We start from the raw sequence: 5,995 nt of genomic DNA on the forward strand, positions 1-5,995 counted from the left end.
TATATTATCTACACAAGTGACACCCTGCCTCCCACTAGAATAGGTAACGAAGATATTATGTATGCAGACGACATCACTCAAATAACAACACCAAGGAAAATCGCGAGCGTTACAGGTCGGCAACACCAGGCGGGAATTAGAAAGGGTAAATAACTACGAAAAACAATGGAAAATCCAAACCAGTCTCCCGAAATTCACAGTGATACCCCTATGCAGAAAGAAAACCCATCCATTAGTAACCAATAATGCCCAGATAGAATACAAAAGCAGAGGCACCCTCCTGGGTCTACATATATCCACGACAGGTTACTCCCATCATGTCCACAGCAGGAAGGAAAAAGCAAGAAGAGAGCTGAGAAAACTACACCGCTTTAAAGCGCTTCCTGAGAAAATAAAACTCCGCTTGGTGACATCATTTATCACACCGATATTAACTTACCCAGCAATACCTCTTCATGCTATGAGCACCACTCAAATATTAAAATTACAGGTGGTCCAAAATGAAGTCCTAAGATTCGTCACAGGCGAACCACAGCTGAGATACATAGAGACCTGAGAATGAAACCCATCAACCAGCAGCTGCACACCCTGGCAAGCAGAATCTGGCAAAGGATAGAACGATCAAAGCAAAAACTCCTTCAAAGACTCCCACCAGATGACAACAATAACCATACATGGTTCCTAAAAAGCTACGAAATCTCAAAAGGTCCATTACCACCCCCGATCTACACGGCCAGGCAATAGACAACCTCCCTAGACCAGCATCCGCCAGTAGGGTCAGCGGAATATGAAATAAGGCCCTTAAAACACCCATAAATAGGACAGGGTAGGATGTCTAGTGCCTGTACCGGCAGACAATAACTAACCCATGACACAACCCTAACACACTATTAGCTTAGCTAGGCGGTCAGCCCGCCCTCTCTTACCTCCTCCTGAATTTCTTCAATTTCCGAACTATAACTTCCTTCCCCCACCTCTAATCTTCCTTCATTCCTCCTTTCCCTACAAAAAACAAAAACAAAGACACATCACCGTACCCTAGCCTAACAAAGACCCTCATCAAAGATAGCCTCACCTAACCTACATCACAGGTAGCCTCATCTAACAAGAACACATCACAGGTAGCCTCATCTAACAAGAACACATCACAGGTAGCCTCATCTAACAAGAACACATCACAGGTAGCCTCATCTAACAAGAACACATCACAGGTAGCCTCATCTAACAAGAACACATCACAGGTAGCCTCATCTAACAAGGACACATCACAGGTAGCCTAACAAGACTTTCCCATCACTGGCAGTGGATTAAAACGCCAAGAAAACATGATAAAAAAAATATTAAAAGTAAACTCAGTATGGTAACTTGCCAGAAGGAATTGAAGACTGCATCTGGTCCACGTCGACCTTCCCAAGCTTGTGTAACGGCGCGGGATGTACACAGTCACCCACACTAATAACACTTAAAGCCAAAGTCGTTCACCCTGCACTGGACAGCAAAAATAACGTTCTTATCGGGGTCGTTAAGTAGACGCAACTAATGGCCTCCACTAATAGTCTGGCTAATGGAATAATTTTATGATACACAGAAAATTGCGTATCGGATGTCTTTGTATTACAGTTATTATCACTTTCAATCTCTTAATCCTTCCGATCACGAACGTTATTTTTTTTTTAAAGCAATAAACTTTTCGGTCCACATTGAATTTTTTATTTAAATAGCTGTAGGGAGTTACACGCCCTGATTGGTTGTAATGAGTGAAGACAAGTTTCGTACTAGCAAGTCATGTCCTGTGATTGGCTAAAAAAAATTATATAAGAATTTATTTTCTTTGGTTAAGTTGAGTTCAGTTAGATTGGTAAGGTCAGGTTAGATTAGGCTGGGAGGTTATGTTAAGTTGATTATGCTAATGAAGAAAGATATGATTAGTAAAGTTAAGAGCAGTCAGATTGTGTCTGTGTACTGAAGGGTTAGTATTCAGTGTGCTGTTTCCCGTACGATCCCTCATGGAAAAGTTTCATTATGGGAGGACAGGGAAGAGTGAACACACCGCTCTGGCACGTGGCACTATCATCTTTCAAAATTCATTGTTACATGTTCTATATTTTACCAGATACTGTGTGCTTGATTGGGTAATACTGACACTTATATGGTTTCGGATATTTGCATTGTTATTAACCAGATGTCCGTCACAACACACGTTACAATCTTGATTCTGGTCGGAGAACTTTACACCAATGCGGAATTACCCTGACTTCTTCATTTCAAGTTTGGTTGTTTTTAAGATTAGAGCAAATACGTTGTCAAGACCGAGATGGGGCGGGAGATATTATTCATGAATAATAACTATTAAAAGAAAACTCAAACCTTTGTGTTGTTTTTATTTCACATGTTTAATACAGTTCAGGGTTATAATTATCAAATTAGACAGTTCAGTATAGATACAGTATACAGTATGTCTAGGGTTACCGTATTTGAATTTTCCCAAGAGTATATAATACATTAAAGTCATTAATACAACATGAGCATATACTACGAGTAACAGTGAGTATATAATATAAAAGTTTTTCTACATATCGTCTACAGTGAGTAGGCTATATATGAATACGAACAAGTATTATGACCTCAAAAGTCAATGTTTTAATTATTCAAATTTTAATGTACCTCGACAACACTTGGAAATGCAAAAGTACACACATACGTCTGAAGTTGTTTGAAGAACGAGTAGGGCAAAATCGCGAATATTTTTACATACTAAAAAAAAAAAAAAAAAAAAAAGCGGAGATTTGAGGACCAAAAAGGAGAACATGTTCAGGAAAAACCGGAAGTATGGTAACCCTATATTATGAACATCTGTCATAACAGTAGAGGTAGCGCCGCACTGGTCAGGACAGATAACGGTAGATTTACCCAAGTCTTCTGTTGTTTTTCCTGTTCCTTAGTTAGAAATAACGGTTTTAAAGCTATTGGTTAATATTAGCTGGGTCCATTGACTTATGATGGTGAGGATGGCACATGCCATTGGGTAAGACAGTGGACACTAAGTTCAGTTTGCCTCTCCTCGCAGGTCTTGTGGTGAGAGTGATGAAGGGCTCTTCACGTTAACAGCTGTTGCGTCAGTGTGTTGTGTTGCGAAGCGTGACTGGCCAGGCTAGGTGTTCTTCTAGGACGAGGTATTGTTACTGCAGAAGCAATGGTCGTAAGCGGTGAACACGAAGGCATCATTGGGAACGTAATGGTTGAGGGAGGAGCTGTAGGAACAGAACTGCAGCAGCACCACCAGGTAGGTCACCACCACCTTAGACAGCGACACTAGCGTTCGGGCTGACAGACTTCACGTGGAGGACAAGGAATGGGGGAGAAGAATAAACCAAACAAATAATACCAATAGTTTGTATAGTGTTTTATATCTGAAAACTTATAGTGCACTATAACTTACTAAAGCATAAATTATTTATTCATTATATGGTACACATTAATGAAGGACAGAACTAACCTTTCCATGCCCCAGTTGTGTACGGCAAGAGGTGTTGCTTCCATCCTGGCAATCAGCACAATGAGAGCCTCGTGTTCCCGAGTGCCCACACCTGCAGCGTAGGCTGCCTCCCTCACCCACCCCAGCACCTTCTCACCCTACACACAAACACATGCAAAGTGCGTTACTAGATTTGTTATTACACAAATCATGAGCAGCTAAAAATTAAGAGATAAATACAAAGGAACTAGACCAAGTAAAGTATCTATTAGTTTTCAACAATTATACAGTAGGGCTTACCTGGCCAGTGATGCTCCAGGTCGCCAGTGTGCTATGAAAATGTTTACTGCTTCCATTCCTCTTGTGTATTGGCTGGTCAAGTGTAGAGATTACATTGTTTACCTTAAGTTTTTTGTTATGAAAGGTGTAGATAGACAGATAATTAAAGATGGAGGCAGAAACAAAACATATTTACCTCCGTGAGGATCTGTTGGCCCAACCAACAGAGTCTGCGGAAGCGTAGAACGACTTCTGTGAGAGGAGCGGCGGTGACCACCAGCACAATCACACAATCGTGCTGGAAGTTCTGTAGCGCCCAGAACACGAATAAGTGCGCCATAGCCTGCGTCATCAACAGCACCAGGCGCATCATCACCCGAGTACTAAATACCTGCGACAGGACCATGAATTCCATATGGATTACTGACCTCTGAGCAGTGATATTTCAACCGTTAAGCTTACGGCTGTAATCTCAGTACTGCATCATTATACTGTAAGTACATAATAAATAGTGTTGCAGTACCTCATTATGAATGTTGAGGATGTGAGCCAATTGGAACCATTCATTCGTCAGCAGCTGCACCGCCTGGGTGGTCCAAGTGGCTTGCATTCTCACTTTCTCCTGTAATTTAACTAAGGACTTCTGGATGGTCATGACAAAGCAACCCATGTACGCGTCGAGCGCGCCTGGTAAGACGGACATTACCATGATAGAGGGGAAACTTAGCCACGCATTCCAGGTCGGTACCATGACTAAAGAGCACAAGGCGATCACAGTGGGGTACACGAATGCCCCCATCATGATTAAACGGGTAAATAAGGTCACCTGTACCCTGAAAGGTCTGATAGCTTCCATATAGTGTATCATGGTTCGAGCGAGTAGGGCTGACTGGATATAGACAAAGATACAGAAAACGTAGCCGGCCAAGAAAGGCAACAATATCACCGTGAACCAGAAGGGTATAGGTCCGAACACCATCAGAAGCGTAGGCACCGTGAAGCCCAGACCCAATAAACACATACTGATGAAGATGATCATAGGTATGATCCTGAGGTTGCTGATTACATAACGGCCGATTGCGTCGCGCCGGGCATGGTGAAGACCCAGCACGCTGGCAAAGAAGAAGGCGCCCCTGTATGCCTCTTCTATTGGTAAGCTTGTGTTACTGAATGTCTCCGAGGCCTGAGCTGATGAAGGCTCTGGCACTCCAGGGTTGAAGGTATTGTCACACATAGTTCCCTCGTGTACCTCCACTGTGCACGGTCTGTGGTCGTGTAAACGGATGTCACCATTGTTGTCATGAGAAACGTTCTTGGCTTCAGGGTGATAAGCAACCATTGTCAGGATATACAGTAGAGTGAACCTATTAACTTGAATGTCGATTAGCTGCGAATGTTTGATCGTTACCGCCACTTGTCCAGTGCTTTAGCTCCCAACACCGTTGGCTGAGTTAGTGGCGTCACTCGGTCGAGCACCAGCTGGCTTATCGCAGTGTTTGGACAGTTTGGGAGTACAGTATTATCACAACGCTCTGGAAACACTGTTAATGTGCACCGAGTGCTCAGCCAACATCATACTTATGTATGTCACATTAAATAAGGATAATCGCCGTTTAAGCTTTAAAAAGTAACTGACATTTTTGCCAAATATGGATAACCTTTTGTTTTTATTCCCAGAACTTAGTGGATATTGTTCATTTATTGTAAAATTTACTCTGCTTCATTTACGACGTCGTTTCCCAACATAAAATAGCCAAATTATATCTACAGTAGGTTGGGTAATGTTAGTTTTTGCTTGATTTTGTATGGAACTTCATATACAGTACATATGTTATGATGATGTACAATGTAAATCATCATAACACATGTCTGGCCAGCCACAAGTTATCGCTCTTAGGTAAATGAAGGTTGCATACATGTTTTTCCAGAGGTGAATAAAATATAAAGGTACAGCATGAGTCTTTCAAAGTTTATTATAGACAAATGAAAAGCAGAGTTGTGGCAAGATGGTCAGCAGCGTAATCGTAGAGGAAGACAGAGAGTGGAGAGAGAAGGAAGGTTGGGTGGGGGGGGGGAGACGGAGGAAAAAATAATGGAGGGAGAGGCGGGTGGAGGAGCAGAGAGGGAGTGGAGGGAAGACTCGGGCTGGTAGAGGTGTTGAAGGCGTCTGACTTTACCTGTATAATCATCGCCAGTATAAATCAAAAGTTTGCCATTCAGATAAAAACATAAAGACGTATA

This window comes from Homarus americanus, unplaced genomic scaffold, assembly GCF_018991925.1.
Source record: "Homarus americanus isolate GMGI-L3 unplaced genomic scaffold, GMGI_Hamer_2.0 scaffold32583, whole genome shotgun sequence".
NCBI classification, from domain to species: Eukaryota; Metazoa; Arthropoda; class Malacostraca; order Decapoda; family Nephropidae; genus Homarus; species Homarus americanus.